Source organism: Trachypithecus francoisi, unplaced genomic scaffold, assembly GCF_009764315.1.
Source record: "Trachypithecus francoisi isolate TF-2019V2 unplaced genomic scaffold, Tfra_2.0 Lachesis_group11, whole genome shotgun sequence".
Lineage (NCBI taxonomy): Eukaryota > Metazoa > Chordata > Mammalia > Primates > Cercopithecidae > Trachypithecus > Trachypithecus francoisi.
The window spans coordinates 51,010,483-51,035,208 of record NW_022681456.1 but is presented as its reverse complement, the minus strand read 5'-3'; the positions used below and the strand labels follow the sequence as shown (position 1 = coordinate 51,035,208).

Below are 24,726 nucleotides of genomic sequence, written 5' to 3'. Positions count from 1 at the left end.
CTGGATTGGTTCAGGTATTTTCTGGGCCTGTACTACAGTTTAACTTCTCTTTCCACACAACACTGCTTTCTCACCTTTCTCATCTCGTGTGTTGATTCCTCATTATCTTGCACCCTAAATTCCATCTTAACAGCTTCTTCCTGGGAACCCAGACTTGGACACATGTAATTATTTTAGAAATAATAAGTTAACGTTTATTTCTTTTTTTCACATGAAGGGAAAAATATGGAGAAAAATGCCTACTTTACTATTAATAATTTTTTTCCATAGTGGGATTTTTTATTTATTTATTTATTTTTATGTTTTAAAAATTTTATTATTTTTTTATTATACTTTAAGTTCTAGGGTACATGTGCACAATGTGCAGGTTTGTTACATAGGTATACATGTGTCATGTTGGTGTGCTGCACCCATAAACTCATCATTTACATTAGGTATATCTCCTAATGCTATCCCTCCCCCCTCCTCCACCCCACAACAGGCCCCAGTGTGTGATGTTCCCCTTCCTGTTTCCAAGTGTTCTCATTGTTCATTTCCCACCCATGAGTGAGAACATGCAGTGTTTGGGTTTTTTTCCTTGCGATAGTTTGCTGAGAATGATGGTTTCCAGCTTCATCCATGTCCCTACAAAGGACATGAACTCATCCATTTTCATGGCTGCATAGTATTCCATGGTGTATATGTGCCACATTTTCTTAATCCAGTCTATCATTGATGGACATTTGGGTTGGTTCCAAGCCTTTGCTATTGTAAATAGTGCCGCAATAAATATACATGTGCATGTGTCTTTACAGGAGCATGATTTATAATCCTTTGGGTATATACCCAGTAATGGGATGGCTGGGTCAAATGGTATTTCTAGTTCTAGATCCTTGAGGAATCACCACACTGTCTTCCACAAAGGTTGAACTAGTTTACAGTCCCACTAACAGCGTAAAAGTGTTCCTATTTCTCCACATTCTCTTCAGCACCTATTGTTTCCCGACTTTTTAATGACCGCCATTCTAACTAGTGTGAGACGGTATCTCATTGTGATTTTGATTTGCATTTCTCTGATGGCCAGTGATAATGAGCATTTTTTCATGTGTCTGTTGACTGCATAAATGTCTTCTTTTGAGAAGTGTCAGGCTGGGCACAGTGGCTCAAGCCTGTAATCCCAGCACTTTGGGAGGCCGAGACAGGCGGATCATGAGGTCAGGGGATCAAGACCATCCTGGCTAACACAGTGAAACCCCGTCTCTACTAAAAAATACAAAAAAACTAGCCGGGCAAGGTGGCGGGCACCTGTAGTCTCAGCTATCGGGGAGGCTGAGGCAGGAGAATGGCATAAACCCGGGAGGCGGAGCTTGCAGTGAGCCGAGATCCGGCCACTGCACTCCAGCCTAGGCAACAGCGCGAGACTCCATCTCAAAAAAAAAAAAAAAGAGAGAGAGAGAGAGGTGTCTGTTCATATCCTTTGGTCACTTGTTGATGGGGTTGTCTGTTTTTTTCTCGTAAATTTGTTTGAGCTCTTTGTAGATTCTGGATATTAGCCCTTTGTCAGATGAGTAAATTGCAAAAATTTTCTCCCATTCTGTAGGTTACCTGTTCACTCTAATGGTAGTTTCTTTTGCTGTGCAGAAGCTCTTTAGTTTAATCAGATCCCATTTGTCAATTATGGCTTTTGTTGCCATTGCTTTTGGTGTTTTAGACATGAAGTCCTTGCCCATGCCTATGTCCTGAGTGGTATTGCCTAGGTTTTTGTCTAGGGTTTTTATGGTTTTAGGTCCAACATTTAAGTCTTTAATCCATCTTGAAATAATTTTTGTGTAAGGTGTAAGGAAGGAATCCAGTTTCAGCTTTCTACATATGACTAGCCAGTTTTCTCAGCACCATTTGTTAAATAGGGAATCCTTTCCCCATTTCTTGTTTCTCTCAGGTTTGTCAAAGATCAGATGGCTGTAGATGTGTGGTATTATTTCTGAGGGCTCTGTTCTGTTCCATTGGTCTATATCTCTGTTTTGGTACCAGTACCATGCTGTTTTGGTTACTGTATTCTTGTAGTATAATTTGAAGTCAGGTAACGTGATGCCTCCAACTTTGTTTTTTTTTGCTTAGGATTGTCTTGACAATGTGGGCTCTTTTCTGGTTCCATATGAACTTCAGTTTTTTCCAGTTCTGGGAAGAAAGTCATTGGCAGCTTGATGGGGATGGCATTGAATCTATAAATTACCTTGGGCAGTATGGCTATTTTCACGATACTGATTCTTCCTATCCATTAACATGGAATGTTCTTCCATTTGTTTGTATCCTCTTTTATTTCATTGAGCAGTAGTTTGTAATTTTCCTTGAAGAGGTCCTTCACATCCCCTGTAAGTTGGATTCCTAGGTATTTTATTCTCTTTGAAGCAATTGTGAATGGGAGTTCACTCATGATTTGGCTCTCTGTTGTCTGTTATTGGTGTATAAGAATGCTTGTGATTTTTGAACATTGATTTTGTATCCTGAGACTTTGCTGAAGTTGCTTATCAGCTTAAGGAGATTTTGGGCTGAGATGATGGGGTTTTCTAGATATACAATCATGTCATCTGCAAACAGGGACAATTTGACTTTTTCTTTTCCTAATTGAATACTCTTCATTTCTTTCTCCTGCCTGATTGCCCTGATCAGAACTTCCAACACTATGTTGAATAGGAGTGGTGAGAGAGGGCATCCCTGTCTTGTGCCAGTTTTCAAAGGGAATGCTTCTAGTTTTTGCCCATTCAGCATTATAATTGGCTGTGGGTTTGTCATAAATAGCTCTTATTATGTTGAGATACTTCCCTTCAATACCTAATTTATTGAGAGTTTTTAGCTTGAAGGGCTGTTGACTTTTGTTGAAGGTCTTTTCTGCATCTATTGAGAAAATTATTTGTTTTTTGTCTTTGGTTCTGTTTGTATGCTGGATTACCTTTATTGATTTGTGTATGTTGAACCCGTCTTGCATCCTAGGGGTGAAGCCCACTTGATCATGGTGGATAAGCTTTTTGATGTGTTGTTGGATTCAGTTTGCCAGTATTTTATTGGGGATTTTTGCATTGATGTACATCAGGGATATTGGTCTAAAATTCTTGTTTTTTTGTTATGTCTCTGCCAGACTTTGGTATCAGGATGATGCTGGCCTCATAAAATCAGTTAGGGAGGATTCCCCCTTTTTCTATTTATTGGAATAGTTTCAGAAAGAATGGTACCAGCTCTTCCTTGTACCTGTGGTAGAATTCGGCTGTGAATCCGCCTGCTCCTGGACTTTTTTTCATTGCTAGGCTCTTAATTATTGCCTCAATTTCAGAGCCTGTTATTGGTCTATTCAGAGATTCAACTTCTTTCTAGATTAGTCTTGGTAGGGTGTATGTGTTGAGGAATTTATCCATTTCTTCTAGATTTTCTAGTTTACTTGCATAGAGGTGTTTATAGTATTTTCTGATGGTAGTTTGTATTTCTGTGGGATCGGTGGTGATACCCCCTTTATCATTTTTTTATTGCATCTATTTGATTCTTCTCTCTTTTCTTCTTTATTAGTCTTGCTAGTGGTCTATTAATTTTGTCAACCTTTTCAAAAAACCGGCTCCTGGATTCATTGATTTTTTTGAAGAGTTTTTGTGTCTCTGTCTCCTTCAGTTCTGCTCTGATCCTAGTTATTTCTTGCTTTCTGCTAGCTTTTGAATGTGTTTGGGTTGCTTCTATAGTTCTTTTAATTGTGATGTTAGGGTGTCAATTTTAGATATTTCCCGCTTTCTCTTGTGGGTGTTTAGTGCTACAAATTTCCCTCTACACACTACTTGAAATGTGTCCCAGAGATTCTGGTATGTTGTGTCTCCATTCTCATTGATTTCAAAGAACATATTTATTTCTGCCTTCATTTCATTATGTACCCAGTAGTCATTCAGGAGCAGGTTGTTCAGTTTCCATGTTGTTGAGCGGTTTTGAGTGAGTTTCTTAATCCTGAGTTCTAGTTTGATTGCACTGTGGTCTGAGAGACAGTTTATTATAGTTTCTGTTCTTTTACATTTGCTAAGGAGTGCTTTACTTCCAACTATGTGGTCAATTTTGGAATAAGTGTGACGTGGTGCTGAGAAGAATGTGTATTCTGTTGATTTGGGGTTGAGAGTTCTGTAGCTGTCTATTAGGTCTGCTTGGTGCAGAGCTGAGTTGAATTCTTGGATATCCTTGTTAACTTTCTGTCTCATTGATCTGTCTAGTGTTGACAGTAGGGTGTTAAAGTCTCCCATTATTATTGTGTGAGAGTCTAAGTCTCTTTGTAGGTCTCTAAGGACTTGCTTTATGAATCTGGGTGCTCCTGTATTGGGTGCATATATATTTAGCATAGTTAGCTCTTCTTGTTGAATTGATCCCTTTACCATTATGTAATGGCCTTCTTTGTCTCTTTCGATCTTTGTTGGTTTAATGAATGTATTATTAGAGACTAGAATTACAACCCCTGCCTTTTTTTGTTTTCCATTTGCTTGGTAGATCTTCCTCCATCCCTTTTTTGGAGCCTACATGTGTCTCTGCATGTGAGATGGGTCTCCTGAATACAGCATACTGATGGGTCTTGACTGTTTATCCAATTTGCCAGTCTGTGTCTTTTAATTGGAGCATTTAACCCATTTACATTTAAGGTTAATATTGTTATGTGTGAATTTGAACCTGGCATTATGATGTTAGCTGGTTATTTTGCTCGTTAGTTGATGCAGTTTCTTCCTAGCATCGATGGTCTTTACAATTTGGTGTGTTTTTGCAGTGGCTGGTACCGGTTTTTTCTTTCCATGTTTAGTGCTTCCTTCAGGAGCTCTTGTAGGGCAGGCCTGGTGGTGACAAAATCTCTCAGCATTTGCTTGTCTGTAAAGGATTTTATTTTTCTTTCACTTATGAAGCTTATTTCGGCTGGATATGCAATTCTGGGTTGAAAATTCATTTCTTTAAGAATGTTGAATATTGGTCCCCACTCTCTTCTGGCTTGGAGAGTTTCTGCAGAGAGATCTGCTGTTAGTCTGATGGGTTTCCCTTTGTAGGTAACCCGACCTTTCTCTCTGGCTGCCCTTAACATTTTTTCCTTCATTTCAACCTTGGTGAATCTGACAATAAAGTGTCTTGGAGCTGCTCTTCTTGAGGAGTGTCTTTGTGGCATTCTCTGTATTTCCTGAATTGGAATGTTGGCCTGTCTTACTAGGTTGGGGAAGTTCTCCTGGATAATATCCTGAAGAGTGTTTTCCAACTTGGTTCCATTCTCCCCATCACTTTCAGGTCCACCAGTCAAACATAGATTTGGTCTTTTCACATAGTCCGATATTTCTTGGAGGCTTTGTTCATTTCTTTTTATTCTTTTTTCTCTAAACTTCTCCTCTCACTTCATTTCATTCATTTGATCTTCCATCTCTGATACCCTTTCTTCCAGTTGATTGAATTGGCAATTGAAGCTTGTGCATTCATCACATTGTTCTTGTGCCATGGTTTTCAGCTCTATCAGGTCCTTTAAGGACTTCTCTGCATTGGTTATTCTAGTTAACCATTCGTGTAATCTTTTTTCAGAGTTTTCAACTTCTTTGCCATGGATTCAAACTTCCTCCTTTAGCTCAGAGAAGTGTGATTGAAGCTTCTTCTCTCAACTCGTCAAAGTCATTCTCCATCCAGCTTTGTTCCATTGCTGGTGAGGAGCTGCGTTCCTTTGGAGGAGAAGAGGTGCTCTGATTTTTAGAATTTTCAGTTTTTCCGCTCTGTTTTTTCCCCATCTTTGTGGTTTTATCTACCTTTGGTCTTTGATAATGGAGACATACAGATGGAGTTTTGGTGTGGATGTCCTTTCAGTTTGTTAGTTTTCCTTCTAACAGTCAGGACTCTCAGCTGAAGGTCTGTTGGAGCTTGCTGGAGGTCCACTCCAGACCCTGTTTTCCTGGGTATCAGCAGAGGAGACTGCAGAAGAGCAAATATTGCTGAACAGAAAATGTTGCTGCCTGATTGTTCCTGTGGAAGTTTCGTCTCAGAGGGGTACCTGGCCATGTGAAGTGTTAGTCTGCCCCTTCTGGGGGATGCCTCCCAGTTAGGCTACTTCAGGGTCAGGGACCCACTTGAGGAGGCAGTTTGTCTGTTCTCAGATCCCAAGCTCCATGCTGGGAGAACCACTACCCTCTTCAAAGCTATCAGACAGGGACATTTAAGTCTGCAGGGATTTCTGCTGCCTTTTGTTTGGCTATGCCCTGCCCCCAGAGGTGGAGTCTACAGAGGCAGGCAGGTGTCCTTGAGCTGCAGTGGTCTCCACTCAACTGGAGCTTCCTGGCTGTTTTGTTTACCTACTCAAGCCTCAGCAATAGCGGGTGCCCCTCCCCCAGCCTCGCTGTCGCCTTGCAGTTGGATCTCACACTGCTGTCCTAGCAATGAGTGAGGCTCCATGGGCGTGGAACCCTCTGAGCCAGGTGCAGGATATAATCTGGTGTGCCATTTGGTAAGACCATTGGAAAAGCGCAGTATTAGGGTGGGAGTGACCCGATTTTCCAGGTGCCATATGTCACAGCTTTGCTTGGCTAGGAAAGGGAATTCCCTGACCCCTTGGGCTTCCTGGGTGAGGCAATGCCTTGCCCTGCTTTGGCTCATGCTTGGTGCGCTGCACGCACTGTCCTGGCAGCCAATGTCGGACAAGCCCCAATGAGATGAACCTAGTGCCTTAGTTGGAAATGCAGAAATCACCCATCTTCTGCATTGCTCACACTGGGAGCTGTACACTGGAGCTGTTCCTATTCGGCCATCTTGCCACCGCCCCCCTGTAGTGGGATTTTTAAAACCTTCTTGTATTTTTCTGTTTTACTTTAATTTTTCAAAAATGATGAGCAAGCATAATTTTCTTACCAAGAAATAAAGTCATCGAAAAACAAAAATAATAAATACAATATTGATAACATGTTGGGGCAGGGAAGATGAGGGATGAAGATATAAAAAGGGAATCAGCAGATTTTAAATCAGAATTAAGCTGTATTTATTTCTGAACATAATTCCAAATGGAAGTTTTTTAAGATTGCTGTAAGTTCTTCCCAATATTTTTATATCATGTTAATTTACCAAATACTAAAGTGCTTTGAAAAGTTACAGACACTGAAACAATTTATCAAAGTACTAGATAATCACACATACAGTGTTGCTATGGATTTGAAGATTTTAAAGTTTGACAAAGTAGAAATTATTTCTTTTGTTTATAAATCAAATTTTGCCTGTGTTTGGAGAGGACTGGGGTTGATAACTAGGCATAATCTATACAATGTGCCTACTAGTGTTCGTTATATTGCACAGCAATAACTTGCAGGACCCTATTTATCTCCTACATTTTATGGAAAGAGTTTAACAGAAGTAGATAATGAAATTATGTAGAACCTGTAAATGTTTTTCTCAGACACATCTCGTGATCAAAGTGTTAGGATCGTTAGGATCATGTGTGATAACTGATGGTGAAAGGGACTTTGAGGCCATGATCATGGTTTCTGTAGCATTCTTTTGTCCTGGGTTTCCAGAATCTTCACAGATTGATGTAGTCTCAATCTACCAAGACCCATGTTCAGTGTAACATCTTCTGAGTGGCTCTTCACTTGCCAAGTCATACATCGCCATTGGCAAATAAAATCCTTTGGTCTTAGATGGGAGTAAGAAGTGAAAATATCTCCTCAGTGTTATAATATAGAACTCCAGCAATAGTCATGTAAACAACCCATCATCGAAATTTTTCTTTCCACTTTCTTCACAGATGTAATGATCAATGTAACCTTTCCCCTCTCTCCCTGTCTACAGATTGTCAAGTGCTATTTATAAATCAAATTCCCTTGTAATGAAAACTTCTGTTCAAAACAACAAGAAACAAACAAACAAAAAATTATTCGAAATAACAGTTGAAACATGGACATTTCTACTACAAATGAAGACTGCAAGTCATTCTTCATCTTCATTATTAAAGAATTTTTAGCTGCTTATTAAAAACAGACCAAGTTAGAAATTAAAGAAGACAAAATTAGATGTCACTAATTGAAATGGATAGACCCAGGGCAAGCATCCGTGGTTACAAGCAGTTCACCTAAAAGCAGGATTTGTTAGTGTCTCACTGTAGCCGCATTTACCAGGCTACAGCATTTATGGAACAGCTTCTTATCGTTACAAAAGTTAGAGCCAAAATGTGCCTGGTGAGAAGGAATAGCAATAGATCCAAGAAGTATCATTCCAGAGCTCTGGAGTGTGTTTGAGATTTCAATTAAAAGTCCCTACACACAAATGGATTTCTTCCAAGCTCTGCCCTCTGGGCCCTTGCGCTACCCCAAACCAGGATAATGACCAGCATCTATAAGGCTTTGTTTTCCGGGTGTGTTGTGAGACAATGGTATAATGAATGGCAAACTCAGCTGGTGCCAGAGCTCTGTCACACAAGCCTGGCATTTGGGAATCTGGTGTATTTACTCAGAACAGCTGTGAAAGTTTGGAAAGACATTCCAGTTTGAAGAGATTGTGCTAGAAAGGAGTTGTGCTAAATAATCTTCAGGGTCTCACAGATTCATGTGCTTCGAAGTTCATATTTTGAGAGGTGTTGGCAGTTATTGTGATAATATAGTTAGAATGGTTTCCTAATGTGGCACTTTGTTCTGTGAAATATTTGGAGGAGACATTTTTAAAATGCCCTTCACTTAGTAGGTGCCTGATTTTTATATAAATGATCAATTAGTTTTATAGTTACTGTGAACTACAATACAAAGACTGTGCCCCATTAATTTATATAACAAATACTTATTGGGCACGCATTATGCCAAGCAGCACATTGTCAGTCACTACAGATTGGGCAGTAAGCAAAACAAAATCCCTGTTATCATATCGTTGCACATAAACTGAAGTGTACTTCTATATTAGTTATAAGCCATGGGTATGTGAAAAATAGAAACTAGGACTTTTAAAATATTACCTAAGCCCTTCAATTATTTGAACCCAGCCTATTCTAACTTTTTCTTCTGGTATTCCAGTCAAACTAGACATTTCAATATAAAAAGTAAATTTCTCCTCTTTTCAGTACTGAAATTTTGCACCTGCTCCTTCTTACTTCCAGAATATCATTATCCTCATCTTCAAATTTTCAAGATTTAGTCATCCATCAAGGCCTTATTCAAAACTGCCTGCTCTGTGTTTACCATCCCAACACCTGAAGCTAAAATGTTGTCATCTTCCTCTGAGCCATTATAGCAACTCATTTGGATCCATTCTCGGTAAGCTCTACTTATTTGCATATGTCTTTTTTACCATTTTCTTCTTCCTATCTTCCCAAACACTTCCAAAGCCTCACATGTACATGATCATTGAGACCCAATAGGGGTTGTCTCATTCTTTTGATAGGTATATCAAAATCTTCATGTATTAGTCTGAGTCCTATGCTATCTAATCATTATGTAAAACTTTAATTATATTAAAATTTTGTGTCATGGTTTGAGCAGGATTTGGGACCCTATGTGACCCATTATTTACTATTGTCAGTCAGGATCAATCAAGAAGGCAAAGCCCACATCAGATAGTTTAATAATGGATGCACAAAGAGAAGAACGTTTACAAGAGATAGTGTGGCAGTCCTGAATATAGCAATGGCAGGAGGCCCAAAGGAGGAAATAAGGTTGACAGAGCCCAAAGCCAATGCCTCCTTGTAAGAGGCTGTCCACCAGGAGTTAGGACCATAGAGGGGGTAGCTATCTGATGAAAGTTGGAAATACAGAGACTATGTGGTTATTGCCAGAGTCACTACCTGAAGTGGAAAGAAAGGAAGAGAAAAAATCTAGATTCTTCCTTTGTCCCACACTTCACTTTCTAGCCAGTTCCTCACATTGGTAGAAAAGAACCAGAAGAAAAAGGCAAGGAACTAGAGACTTGGCACAGTACAGTTACCTGCAATAAAAAGCAAAATGTAGGAAGAAGGGATAATGGAAGTTGGAGCAGTTAAATCATCAACACAGTCTGCTTAATCTATAATTGACTAAAGTGGTTCCTAAATGACAGGGAAGAAACAAGCTGGCTTCACTTAACTTCACAAAAAACCAGAAACAAACACAGTTCTGAGATTGTCACCAGCAATATCCCAGAGCTCAAATATGAGGAGGAGGCAGTTCCTGGGGCCACAGAGAAGTGAACAAACTTGGAGGAGATGATAAAAGAAACAGATTTCCATATCGATGATGCCAATCTGCCTGGCACCAAGCACATGGAAAACTGTCGTCTGACTCACAATTTCTACACTGGGAAAAGTAAGATCAAGGCAGACAACTAGCTTCCCCAGCATCTTGGGCTCCCTGGCAGGAGACCTGCTTCTACCTCCACTCATGAGACGCATCGGGAATGCCTGAAGGGAGAAAGATCCCTGAGAACAACAAGAGACAAAGGTGGGTGGTGGGAGTACCATTTCCAGCCTGAAAGCTCTGCTCTGCCACTTGGCCAAAGGAGATGCCAAATCAGAGTAGCTGTTCAGCAGCACCACACTGTAGATGGTTTGTTACACATGTCCCTGGGGCACGAACCCCTAGCCAGCCTTTCATACTACTGGGATGTTCTCATTGCTATCTTCTCCATTCCAGACAGGCTATGATTGTTTACTAGAACTGGGCAAACCTGGGCTTAAGGTGCCATCTAGTGAACAAAAGGAGACAGCAACCTAGTGGAAAAAAAGAGAAAAAGAAAAAATCAACGGGTAAATTAAAAGTAAACATCAAATAAAAATCAATACAAGAGGGCAGAGCAAGATGGCTGAATAGGAACAGCTCCAGTCTCCAACTCCCAGTGCGAGCGACACAGAAGACCAGTGATTTCTGCATTTTCAACTGAGGTACTGGGGTCATCTCACTAGGGAGTGCCGGATAATTGGTGGTGCTGGTCAGCTGCTGCAGCCCGACCAGCGAGAGCTGAAGCAGGGCGAGGCTTTGCCTCACCTGGGAAGCCCAAGGGGGAAGGGAATCCCTTTTCCTAGCCAGGGGAACTGAGACACACAACACCTGGAAAATCGGGTAATTCCCACCCCAATACTGCGCTTTAAGCAAACGGGCATACCAGGAGATTATACCCACACCTGGCTGGGAGGGTCTCACGGCCACGGAGCCTCCCTCATTGCTAGGACAGCAGTCTGCGATCTAATCGCAAGGCAGCAGCAAGGCTGGGGGAGGGGCGCCTGCCATTGCTGAGGCTTAAGTAGGTAAACAAAGCCGCTGGGAAGCTCAAACTGGGTAGAGCTTACAGCAGCTCAAGGAAACCTGCCTGTCTCTGTAGACTCCACCCCTGGGGACAGGGCACAGCTAAACAACAACAATAAAAAAAAGCAGCAGAAACCTGTACAGACGCAAACGACTCTTTCTGACAGCTTTGAAGAGAGCAGTGGATCTCCCAACACGGAGGTTGAGATCTGAGAACAGACAGACTGCCTGCTCAAGTGGGTCCCTGACCCCTGAGTAGCCTAACTGGGAGACATCCCCCACTAGGGGCAGTCTGACACCCCACACCTCACAGGGTGGAGTACACCCCTGAGAGGAAGCTTCCAAAGGAAGAATCAGACAGGTACACTCGCTGTTCAGCAATATTCTATCTTCTGCAACCTCTGCTGCTGATACCCAGGCAAACAGGGTCTGGAGTGGACCTCAAGCAATCTCCAACAGACCTACAGCTGAGGGTCCTGACTATTAGAAGGAAAACTATCAAACAAGAAGAACAGCTATACCAAAACCCCATCAGTACATCACCATCATCAAAGACTAGAGGCAGATAAAACCACAAATATGGTGTAGAAGCAGGGCAGAAAAGCTGGAAATTCAAAAAATAAGAGCACATCTCCCCCTGCAAAGGAGCGCAGCTCATCGCCAGCAACGGATCAAAGCTGGTCAGAGAATGACTTTGACGAGATGAGAGAAGAAGGCTTCAGTCCATCAAACTTCTCAGAGCTAAAGGAGGAATTACGTACCCAGCGCAAAGAAACTAAAAATCTTGAAAAAAGAGTGGAACAATTGATAGCTAGAATAGTTAATGCAGAGAAGGTCATAAACGAAATGACAGAGATGAAAACCATGACACAAGAAATATGTGACAAATCCACAAGCTTCAGTAACCGACTCGATCAACTGGAAGAAAGAGTATCAGCAATTGAGGATCAAATGAATGAAATGAAGTGAGAAGAGAAACCAAAAGAAAAAAGAAGAAAAAGGAATGAACAAAGCCTGCAAGAAGTATGGGATTATGTTAAAAGACCAAATCTACATCTGACTGGGGTGCCTGAAAGTGAGGGGGAAAGTGGAACCAAGTTGGAAAACACTCTTCAAGATATCATCCAGGAGAACTTCCCCAACCTAGTAGGGCAGGCCAACATTCAAATTCAGGAAATACAGAGAACGCCACAAAGATACTCCTCCAGAAGAGCAACTCCAAGACACATAATTGCCAGATTCACCAAAGTTGAAATGAAGGAAAAAATCTTAAGGGCAGCAAGAGAGAAAGGTGGGGTTACCCACAAAGGGAAGCCCATCAGACTAACAGCAGACCTCTCGGCAGAAACTCTACAAGCCAGAAGAGAGTGGGGGCCAATATTCAACATTCTTAAAGAAAAGAATTTTCAACCCAGAATTTCATATCCAGCCAAACTAAGTTTCATCAGTGAAGGAGAAATAAAATCCTCTACAGATAAGCAAATGCTTAGAGATTTTGTCACCAAAAGGCCTGCCTTGCAAGAGACCCTGAAGGAAGCCCTAAACATGGAAAGGAACAACCGGTACCAGCCATTGCAAAAACGTGCCAAAATGTAAAGACCATCGAGGCTAGGAAGAAACTGCATCAACTAACGAGCAAAATGACCAATTAATACCATAATGGCAAGATCAAGTTCACACATAACAATATTAACCTTAAGTGTAAATGGACTAAATGCTCCAATTAAAAGACACAGACTGGCAAACTGGATCAAGAGTCAAGACCCATCAGTCTGCTGTATTCAGGAGACCCATCTCACATGCAGAGACATACATAGGCTCAAAATAAAGGGATGGAGGAAGATCTACCAAGCAAATGGAGAACAAAAAAAAGCAGCGGTTGCAATCCTAGTCTCTGATAAAACAGACTTTAAACCATCAAAGATCAAAAGAGACAAAGAAGGCCATTACATAATGGTAAAGGGATCAATTCAACAGGAAGAGCTAACTATGCTAAATATATATGCACCCAATACAGGAGCACCCAGATTCATAAAGCAAGTCCTTAGAGACTTACAGAGAGACTTAGACTCCCATACAATAATAATGGGAGACTTCAACACTCCACTATCAACATTAGACAGATCAACGAGACAGAAAGTTAACAAGGATATCCAGGAATTGAACTTATCTCTGCACCAAGCGGACCTAATGTCTATCTATAGAACTCTCCAACCCAAATCAACAGAATATACATTCTTCTCAGCACCACATCACACTTATTCCAAAATTGACCACATAATTGGAAGTAAAGCACTCCTTAGCAAATGTACAAGAACAGAAATTATAGCAAACTGTCTCTCAGACCACAGTGCAATCAAACTAGAACTCAGGACTAAGAAACTCAATCAAAACCGCTCAACTAAATGGAAACTGAACAACCCGCTCCTGAATGACTACTGGGTACATAATGAAATGAAGGCAGAAATAAAGATGTTCTTTGAAACCAATGAGAACAAAGATACAACATACCAGAATCTCTGGGACACATTTAAAGCAGTGTGTAGAGGGAAATTTATAGCACTAAATGCCCACAAGAGAAAGCTGGAAAGATCTAAAATTGACACTCCAACATCACAATTAAAAGAACTGAAGAAGCAAGAGCAAACACATTCAAAAGCTAGCAGAAGGCAAGAAATAAATAAGATCAGAGCAGAACTGAAGGAGATAGAGACACAAAAAACCCTCCAAAAAATCAATGAATCCAGGAGTTGGTTTTTTGAAAAAATCAACAAAATTGACAGACCGCTAGCAAGACTAATAAAGAAGAAAAGAGAGAAGTATCAAATAGATGCAATAAAAAATGATAAAGGGGATATCACCACCGACCCCACAGAAATACAAACTACCATCAGAGAATACTATAAACACCTCTATGCAAATCAACTAGAAAATCTAGAAGAAATGAATAATTCCTGGACACTTACACTCTTCCAAGACTAAACCAGGAAGAAGTTGAATCCCTGAATAGACCAATAGCAGGCTCTGAAATTGAGGCAATAATTAATAGCCTACCAACCAAAAAAAGTCCAGGACCAGATGGATTCACAGCTGAATTCTACCAGAGGTACAAGGAGGAGCTGGTACCATTCCTTCTGAAACTAATCCAATCAATAGAAAAAGAAGGAATCCTCCCTAACTCATTTTATGAGGCCAACATCATCCTGATATCAAAGCCTGGCAGAGACACAACAAAAAAAGAAAATTTTAGACCAATATCCCTGATGAACATCGATGCAAAAATCCTCAATAAAATACTGGCAAACCAGATCCAGCAGCACATCAAAAAGCTTATCCACCATGATCAAGTGGGCTTCATCCCTGGGATGCAAGGCTGGTTCAACATTCACAAATCAATAAATGTAATCCAGCATATAAACAGAACCAAAGACAAGAACCACATGATTATCTCAATAGATGCAGAAAAGGCTTTTGGCAAAATTCAACAGCCCTTCATGCTAAAAACGCTCAATAAATTCGGTATTGATGGAACGTACCTCAAAATAATAAGAGCTACTTATGACAAACCCACAGCCAATTATAATGCTGAATGGGCAAAAACTAGAAGCATTCCCTTTGAAAACTGGCACAAGACAGGGATGCCCTCTCTCACCACTCCTACTCAACATAGTGTTGGAAGTTCTGATCAGGGCAATCAGGCAAGAGAAAGAAATAAAGGGTATCCAGTTAGGAAAAGAAGAAGTCAAATTGTCCCTGTTTGCAGATGACATGATTGTATATTTAGAAAACCCCATTGTCTCAGCCCATAATCTCCTTAAGCTGAGAAGCAATTTCAGCAAAGTCTCAGGATACAAAATTAATGTGCAAAAATCACAAGCATTCTTATACACCCGTAACAGACAAACAGAGAGCCAAATCATGAATGAACTTCCATTCACCAATGCTTCAAAGAGAATAAAATACCTAGGAATCCAACTTACAAGGGATGTAAAGGACCTCTTCAAGGAGAACTACAAACCACTGCTCAGTGAAATCAAAGAGGACACAAACAAATGGAAGAACATACCATGCTCATGGATAGGAAGAATCAATATCGTGAAAATGGCCATACTGCCCAAGGTATTTATAGATTCAATGCCATCCCCATTAAGCTACCAATGAGTTTCTTCACAGAATTGGAAAAAACTGCTTTAAAGTTCATATGGAACCAAAAAAGAGCCCGCATTGCCAAGACAATCCTAAGTCAAAAGAACAAAGCTGGAGGCATTATGCTACCTGACTTCAAACTATACTACAAGGCTACAGTAACCAAAACAGCATGGTACTGGTAACAAAACAGAGATATAGACCAATGGATTAGAACAGAGTCCTCAGAAATAGTACCACACATCTACAGCCATCTGATCTTTGACAAACCTGAGAGAAACAAGAAATGGGGAAAGGATTCCCTATTTAATAAATGGTGCTGGGAAAATTGGCTAGCCATAAGTAGAAAGCTGAAACTGGATCCTTTCCTTACTCCTTATATGAAAATTAATTCAAGATAGATTAGAGACTTAAGTGTTAGACCTAATACCATAAAAACCCTAGAAGAAAACCTAGGCAATACCATTCTGGACATAGGCATGGGCAAGGACTTCATGTCTAAAACACCAAAAGCAATGGCAACAAAAGCCAAAATTGACAATGGGATCTAATTAAACTAAAGAGCTTCTGCACAGCAAAAGAAACTATCATCAGAGTGAACAGGCAACCTACAGAATGGGAGAAAATTTTTGCAATCTACTCATCTGACAAAGGGCTAATATCCAGAACCTACAAAGAACTCAAACAAATTTACAAGAAAAAAACAAACAACCCCATCAAAAGTGGGCAAAGGATATGAACAGACATTTCTCAAAAGAAGACATTCATACAGCCAACAGACACATGAAAAAATGCTCATCATCACTTGCCATCAGAGAAATGCAAATCAAAACCACAATGAGATACCATCTCACACCAGTTAGAATGGCAATCATTAAAAAGTAGGAAACAACAGGTGCTGGAGAGGATGTGGAGAAATAGGAACACTTTTACACTGTTGGTGGGATTGTAAACTAGTTCAACCATTATGGAAAACAGTATGGCGATTCCTCAAGGATCTAGAACTAGATGTACCATATGACCCAGCCATCCCACTACTGGGTATATACCCAAAGGATTATAAATCATGCTGCTATAAAGACACATGCACACGTATGTTTATTGCGGCACTATTCACAATAGCAAAGACTTGGAATCAACCCAAATATCCATCTGTGACAGACTGGATTAAGAAAATGTGGCACATATACACCATGGAATATTATGCAGCCATAAAAAAGGATGAGTTTGCATCCTTTGTAGGGACATGGATGCAGTGGGAAACCATCATTCTTAGCAAACTATCACAAGAACAGAAAACCAAACACCGCATGTTCTCACTCATAGGTGGGAACTGAACAATGACATCACTTGGACTCGGGAAGGGGAACATCACACATCGGGGCCTATCATGGGGAGGGGGGAGGGATTGCATTGGGAGTTATACCTGATATAAATGATGAATTGATGGGTGCTGACGAGTTGATGGGTGCAGCACACCAACATGGCACAAGTATACATACGTAACAAACCTGCACGTTATACACATGTACCCTAGAACTTAAAGTATAATAAAAAAATAAAATAAAAATAAAAATAAAATTTCTAAAAAAAAAAAAAATCAATACAAGCCAGACAGAAAAGACTGGAATAAATAATCCTTCAATGCAAAACTATAGATATACATCTACAGGAAGCAACAAACAGGGAACCATGACTCCCCAAATGGGCAAAGCAAGAAACAATCCTCTGAAACTAATGAGATAGCAGTGTGTGAACTATCTAAGAATTCAGAATAGCAGTGATTTTTTTTTTTTGTTCTTGTTTGTTTTTATTATACTTTATAGTCTTGGGTACATGTGTAGAATGTGCAGTTTTGTTACAGACGTATGCACATGCCATCGTGGTTTGCTGCACCCATCAATCCGTCATCTACATTAGGTATTTCTCCTAGTGCTAGCCTTCCCCTAGTCCCGCACCCCCGAGCAGGCCCCAGTGTGTGATGTTCCCCTCCTTGTGTCCATGTACTCTCATTGTCCCACTTATGGGTGAGAACATGCAATATTTGGTTTTCTGTTCTTCTGATACTTTGCTGAGAATGATGATTTCCAGCTTCATCCATATCCCTGCAAAGGACATGAACTCATCCATTTTTATGGCTCCATAGTATTCCATGGTGTATATGTGCCAATTTGCTTTATCCAATCTGTCATTGATGGACATCTGGACAGGTTCCAAGTCTTTGCTACTGTGAATAGTGCCACTATAAATATATGTGTACGTGTGGTTTTTTTTTCTTTTTTTTGTGTGTGTGAGATGGAGTCTCGCTCTGTTGCCCAGGCTGGAGTGCAGTGGCGCGATCTCCACTCACTGCAAGCTCTGCCGCCTCCCAAGTTCACGCCATTCTCCTGCCTCAGCCTCCAGAGAAGCTGGGACTACAGGTGCCCACCACCATGCTCGGCTAATTTTTTTTTTTTTTTTGTATTTTTAGTAGAGATGGGGTCTCACCATGTTCACCAGGATAGTTTCGATCTCCTGAACTCGTGATCCACCCGCCTCAGCCTCCCAAAGTGCTGCGATTACAGGCGTGAGCCACTGTGCCCTGCAGTATGTGTCTTTATAGTAGAACAATTTATACTCTTTTGGGTATATACCCAGTAATGGGATTGCTGGGTCAAATGGTATTTCTAGTTGTAGATCTAGATCTAGATCTAGATCAGTGAGGAATCGCCACACTATCTTCCACAATGGTTGAACTAATTTAGACTTCCACCAACAGTGTAAAAGCATTCCTATCTCTCCACATTCTCTCCAGCATCTGTTGTTTCCTGACGTTTTAATGATTGCCATTCTAACTGTCATTAGATGGTATCTAATTGTGGTTTTGATTTGCATTTCTCTAATGACCAGTGATGATGAGAATTTTTTTCATATGACTGTTGGCTGCATAAATGCCTTCTTTTGAGAAATGTCTGCTCATATCCTTTGCCCACTTTTTGATGCGGTTGTTTGTTTTTTTTCTTGTAAATTTGTTTAAGTTCTTTGTAGATTCTGGATATTAGCCCTTTGTCATATGGATAGACTGTGAAAATTTTCTCCCATTCTGTAGGTTGCCTGTTCACTCTGATGATAGTTTCTTTTGCCATGCAGAAGCTCTTTAGTTTAATTAGATCCCATTTGTCAATTTCAGCTTTTGATGCCATTGCTTTTGGTGTTTTAGACATGAAGTCTTTGTCCATGCCTATGTCCGAATGATATTGCATAGGTTTTCTTCTAAGATTTTTATGGTTTTAGGTCTTACATTCAAGTCTTTAATTCATCTTGAGTTGATTTTTGTATAAGGTTCAAGGAAGTGGTCCAGTTTCAGTTTTCTGCATATGGCTCACCAGCTTTCCCAACATCATTTATTAAATAGGGAATCTTTTCTCCATTGCTTGTTTGTGTCAGGCTTGTCAAAGATCAGATGGTTGTAGATGTGTGGTGTTATTTCTGAGGCCTCTGTTCTGTTCCATTGGTCTATATTTCTGCTTTGGTACCAGTACCATGCTGTTTTGGTTACTGTAGCCTTTTAGTATAGTTTGAAGTCAGGTAGCGTGATGCCTACAGCTTTGTTCTTTCTGCTTAGGGCTGTCTTAGCTATGCAGGCTCTTTTTGGTTCCACATGAAGTTTAAAGTAGTATTTTCCAATTCTGTAAAGAAAGTCAATGGTAGCTCGATGGGGATAGCATTGATTCTATAAATTACTTTAGGGAATATGGCCATTTTCATGATATTGATTCCTCCTTTCCATGAACATGGCATGTTTTTCCATTTGTTTGTGTCCTCTCTTATTTCCTTGAGCAGTGGTTTGTAGTTCTCCTTGAAGAGGTCCTTCCCATTCTCTGTAAGTTGTATTCCTAGGTATTTTATTCTCTTTGTAGCAATTGTGAATGGGAATTCACTCATGATTTGGCTTTCTCTCTCTCTCTCTCTCTCTCTTTCTGTTATTGGTGTATAGGAATGCTTGTGATTTCTGCACAACGATTTTGTATCCTGACACTTTCCTGAAGTTGCTTATCAGCCTAAGGAGATTTTGGACTGAGATGATGGGGTTTTCTAAATATACAATCATGTCATCTGCAAAGAGAGACAATTTGTCTTCACTCTTCCTATTTGAATACACTTTATTTCTTTCTATTGCCTCATTGCCCTGGCCGGAACTTTCAATACTATGTTGAATAGGAGTGGTGAAAGAGGGCATCCTTGTCTTGTGCTGGTTTTCAAAGGGAATGCTTCCAGATTTTGTTCATTCAGTATGATATTGGCTGTGGGTTTGTCATAAATAGCTCTATTATTTTGAGATACATTCCATCAATATTTAGTTTATTAGAGTTTTTAGCATGAAGCAGTGTTGAATTTTGTCAAAGGTCTTTTCTGCATCTACTGAGATAATCGTGTGGTTTTTGTCATTGGTTCTGTTTATGTGATGGATTACGTTTATTGATTTGCATATGTTGAACCAGCCATGCATTCCAGGGATGAAGCCAACTTAATCATGGTGAATAAGCTATTTGGTGTGCTGCTGGATTCAGTTTGCCAGTGTTTCATTGAAGATTTTCGCTTCGATGTTTATCAGGGATATTGTCCTAAGTTTTTCTCTTTTTGGTTGTGTCTCTGCCAGATTTTGGTGTCAGGATGATGCTGACCTCATAGAATGAGTTACGGAAGATTCCCTCTTTTTCTATTGATTGAAATAGTTTCAGAAGGAATGATACCAGCTCCTTTTTGTACTTCTGGTAGCATTCGGCTGTGAATCTGTCTGGTCTTGGACTTTTTTTGGTTGGTAGGCTATTAATTACTGCCTCAATTTCAGAAGTTGTTATTGCTCTGTTCAGGGATTCGACTTCTTCCTGGTTTAGACTTGGGAGGGTGTATGTGGTCAGGAATTTATCCATTTCTTCTAGATTTTCTAGTTTATTTGCGTAGACGTGTTTATAGTATTCTCTGATGGTAGTTTGTATTTCTATGGGGTTGGTGGTGATATACCCTTTATCATTTTTTATTGTGTTTATTTGATTCTTCTCTCTTTTCTTCTTTATTAGTCAGGCTAGAGGTCTATCTGTGTTGTTGAACTTTTCAAAAAACCAGCTCCTGGATTCATTGATTTTTTTGAAGGACTTTTTCTGTATCTATCTCCTTCAGTTCTGCTTTGATCTTAGTTATTTCTTGTCTTCTGCTAGCTTTTGAATTTATTTGCTGTTGCTTCTCCAGTTCTTTTAATTATGATGTTAGGTTGTCAATTGTGTATCTTTCCTGCTTTCCCTCGTGGGCATTTAGTGGTATAAATTTCTCTAAACACACTGCTTTAAATGTGTACCAGCGATTCTGGTACATTGTGTCTTCGTTATCATTGGTTTCAAAGAGCATCTTTATTTCTGCCTTCATTTCATTATTTACCCAGTAGTCATTCAGGAGTAGGTTGTTCAGTTTCCATGCAGTTGTGTGGTTTTGAGTATGTTTCTTAATCCTGAGATTTAATTTTATTGCACTGTAGTTTGAGAGACTGTTTGTTATGATACCATTCTGTTGCATTTGCTAAGGAGTGTTTTATTTCCAATTATGTGGTCAATTTTAGAATAAGCGCAATGAGCTGCTGAGAAGAATGTATATTCTGTTGATTTGGGGTGGAGAGTTCCGTAGATGTCTATTAGTTCCTCTTGGTCCAGAGCTGAATTGGAGTCCTAGATATCCTTGTTAATTTTCTGTCTCGTTGATCTGTCTAATATTGACAGTGGGGTGTTAAAGTCTCCCAGTATTATTGTGTGGGACTCTAAGTCTATTATTGTAGGTCTCTAAGAACTTATGTTATGAATCTGGGTGCTCCTGTATTGGGTGTGTATATATTTAGGATAGTTAGCTTTTCTTGTTGCATTGATTGCTTTATTATTATGTAATGCCTTTCTTTGTCTGTTTTGATCTTTGTTGGTTTAATATCTGTTTTATCAGAGATTAGGATTGCAACTCCTGCTTTTTTTTGCTTTCCATTTGCTTGGTACATATTGCTCCATCCCTTTATCTTTGAGCCTATGTGCCTTTGCACTTATGATGGAACTCCTGAATACAGCACACTGATGGGTCTTGACTCTTTATCCAATTTGTCAGTCTGTGTCTTTTAATTGGGGCATTTAGCCCATTTATATTTAAAGCTAATATTGTTATATGTGAATTTGATCATGTCATTATGATGCTAGCTGGTTATTTTTCCCATTAGTTAATGCAGTTTATTCATAGTGTCAGTGATCTTTATAATTTGGTATGTTTTTGAACTGGCTGGTACTGGTTGTTCCTTTCCATGTTTAGTGCTTCCTTCAGGAGCTCCTACAATGCAGGCCTGGTGATGATAAAATGTCTCAGCATTTGCTTGTCTGTAAAGGATTTTATTTCTCCTTAACTTATGAAGCTTAGTTTGACTGGATATGAAATTCTGGGTTGAAAATTCTTTTCTTTAAGAATGTTGAATATTGACCCCCACTCTCTTTTGGATTGTAGAGTTTCTGCTGCAAGATCTGCTGTCAGTCTGATGGGCTTCCCTTTGTGAGTAACCTGACCTTTCTCTCTGGCTGCCCTTAACATTTTTTCCTTCATTTCAACCTTGATGAATCTGATAATTATGTGTTTTGAGGTTGCTCTTCTTGAGGAATATCTTTGTGATGTTCTCTGTATTTTCTGAATTTGAATGTTGGTCTGCCTTGCTAAGTTGGGGAAGTTCTCCCGGATAATATCCTGAAGAGTGTTTTCCAACTTGGTTCCATTCTCCCCATCACTTTCAGGTAAACCAATCAAACATAGATTTAGTCGTTTCTCATAGTCCTATATTTCTTGGAGGCTTTTTTTTTTTCCGTTTCTTTTTATTCTTATTTCTCCTATCTTGTCTTCTCACTTTATTTCATTAAGTTGATCTTCAATGTCTGATATCATTCTTCTGCTTGACAAATTTGACTATTGATACTTGTGTATGCTTCACGAAGTTCTTGTGCTGTGTTTTTCAGCTCCATCAGGTCATTTATGCTCTTCTCTAAAATGGTTATTCTAGCTAGCAATTCATCTGACCTTTTTTCAAGGTTCTTAGCCTCCTTGCATTGGGTTAGAACATGCCCCTTTAGCTCAGAGGAGTTCATTATTACCCACCTTCTGAAGCCTACTTCTGTCAATTCATCAAACTCATTCTCCATCTAGTTTTGTTCCCTTGCTTGGCAGGAGTTGTGATCCTTTGGAGGAGAAGCTGCATTCTGGGTTTTGGAATTTTCAGCCTTTGCACGGGTTTCTCCCCATCTTTGTGGATTTGTTTACCTTTGGTCTTTAATGTTGGTGACCTTCAGTGGGGTCTTTGAGTGGATATGCTGTTCCTTTCTGTTTGTTAGTTTTTCTTCTAACAGTCAGGCCCCTCTGCTGCAGGTCTGCTGGAGTTTGCTGGAGGTCAACTCCAGACCCTGTTTGCCTGGGTATCACTAGTGCAGGCTGCAGAACACCAAAGATTGCTGCCTGTTCTTTCCTCCGGTAGATTTGTCCCAGAGTGGCACCTGTTAGAAGCCAGCCAGAGCTGCCCTGCACGAGGTGTCTTTTGGCCCCTACTGGGAGGTGTCTCCCAGTCAGGATACACAGGTGTCAGGGACCCACTTGACGAGGCAGTCTGACCCTTAACAGAGCTCGAATGCTGTGTAGGAGGTCCACTGCTGTCTTCAGAGGCGTCAGGCAGGGAGGTTTAAGTCTGCTGAAGCTGTGCCCACAGCTGCCCCTTCCCTCAGGTGCTCTGTCTCAGGGAGTTGGGGGTTTTATCTATATGTTCCTCACTGTGGCTGATGACTTCTCTTCAGAGATGCCCTGCCCAGAGAGGAGAAATCTGGCAGTCTGGCCACAGCAGCCTTACTGAGCTGCAGTGGGCTCCACCCAGTTCAGACTTCCTGGCAGCTTTGTTTACACTGTGAGGGTAAAACCGCCTACTCAAGCCTCAGCAATGGCAGACGCCCCTCCCTACATGAAGCTCCAGCATCTCTGGTCGATCTCAGACTGCTGCTGTGCTGGTAGCGAGAATTTCAAGCCAGTACATCGTAGTTTGCTGGGCTCCGTGGGAGTGCGACCCACCAAGCCAGACCACTTCGCTCCCTGGCTTCAGCACCCCTTTTCCAGGCACCACTGGAGTATGGGGAAAAAAAGAAAAATGAAAATACTCCTGCAGCTAGTTCAGTGTCCACCCAAACAGCTGGCCAGTTTTGTGCTTGAAACCCAGGTTCCTGGTGGGGTAGGCACCGGAGGGAATCTCCTAGTCTGTGGGTTGCGGAGAATGTGGGAAAAGCATGTTTCTTTTTCTTTTTCTTTCTGGGCTGGATTACAGGGTTCCTCAGGCTCAGTCCCTCACAGCTTCCCTTGCCCTTTCTGGGTGAGGCGATGCCCCACCCTTTTTCGGCACACCCTCCATGGGCTGCATCCACAGTCCAACTAGTCCCAATGAGATGAACCAGGTACTTCAGTTGGAAATGCAGAAATCACCCGCCTTCTGCATCGATCTCACTGGGAGCTGCAGATTAGAGCTACTCCTATTCAGCCATCTTGCCAGCAATCCTCCCAAAATAGCAGTTTTAAGGAAACTCAGTGATCTCCAAGCTAACAAAGAAAAGCAATTCAGAAATTTATCAGATAAATTTAACAAAGAGGTTGAAATAAAAATAAGCCAAACAGAAATCTTGGAACTGAGAAATACATTTGCTGAACTGAAAAACTTATTAGAGGCTCTCAACAGCAGAATAGATCAAGCATAGGAAAGAATTAGTGAGCTCAAAGACAGGATCTCTATAAATACAGCCAAAGGAGAAAAAGGAAAAAAGAATGAAAAGGAATGAAGATTCCCTACAAGTTATACAAAGTTACCTCAAAAGACCAAATCTAAGAATTGTTGGTATTTCAGAGGAAGTTGAGCAAGAAAAGGGGGTAGAAAGTTTATTCAAAGAAATAATAACAGAAAAATCTCCAAAATTTGAAAAATATATAAATATTCAGGTCTAGGAAGCTTAGAGAATATTAAACAAATTTAACTCAAATAAGACTAACACAAGGAATGTAATAACCAAACACTCACTGGTCAAGTACAAAGAGAGGTTTCTAAAAGCAGCAAGAGGAAAGAAGCAAATCGTATATAAAGAAACTCCTATTTGTCTGGCAACAAAGTTCTCAATGCAAACCAAACATGTCAGGAGGCAGTAGGAAGACATTTTTAAAGCACTCAAAGAAAAAGAAAAAAAAACCTTCCATTCTTTACTGGGTACAGTAAAGAATAAAGTAAAAAATAAAGAATAAATAAAAACATAAAATAAATACCTTTTTAAAGAATAAAGTAAAAAATAAAGAATACAGTAAAAAATAAAGAATA

The 24,726-nt window shown here is 40.3% G+C and overlaps 1 long non-coding RNA gene across 1 annotated transcript; it reads left to right on the top strand.

Annotated features, from left to right (window-relative positions):
* The first annotated feature begins 1,792 nt into the window (after window positions 1-1,792).
* LOC117091006 lies at window positions 1,793-24,194 on the top strand. The gene is made up of 3 exons (XR_004440205.1): window positions 1,793-1,806; window positions 11,546-11,559; window positions 24,039-24,194. It is a non-coding gene; the product is annotated as an uncharacterized LOC117091006 (long non-coding RNA).
* The last annotated feature ends 532 nt before the right edge of the window (window positions 24,195-24,726 follow it).